Raw genomic sequence first — 385 nt, 5'->3', positions numbered from 1 at the left:
CCAAAATGCCTGTCCCAAAAAATGAGCATATTTCATCCCACCAATGAAAGACAAGTGTTTTTAATACAAAAAACACCAACCTTCAAATAATCATGTTCAGTTATGCACTCAATACTTGGTCGGGAATCCTTTTGCATGAATGACTGCTTCAATGCAGCGTGGCATGGAGGCAATCAGCCTGTGGCACTGCTGAGGTGTTATGGAGGCCCAGGATGCTTCGATAGCGGCCTTAAGCTCATCCAGAGTGTTGGGTCTTGCGTCTCTTAACTTTCTCTTCACAATATCCCTCAGGTTCTCTATGGGGTTCAGGTCAGGAGAGCTGGCAGGCCAATTGAGCACAGTAATACCATGGTCAGTAAACCAGTTACCAGTGGTTTTGGCACTG

The sequence above is a fragment of the Nematolebias whitei genome, chromosome 2 (assembly GCF_014905685.2).
Source record: "Nematolebias whitei isolate Nwh7 chromosome 2, NemWhi1, whole genome shotgun sequence".
NCBI lineage: Eukaryota > Metazoa > Chordata > Actinopteri > Cyprinodontiformes > Rivulidae > Nematolebias > Nematolebias whitei.
Note: the sequence above shows the minus strand (reverse complement) of the source record.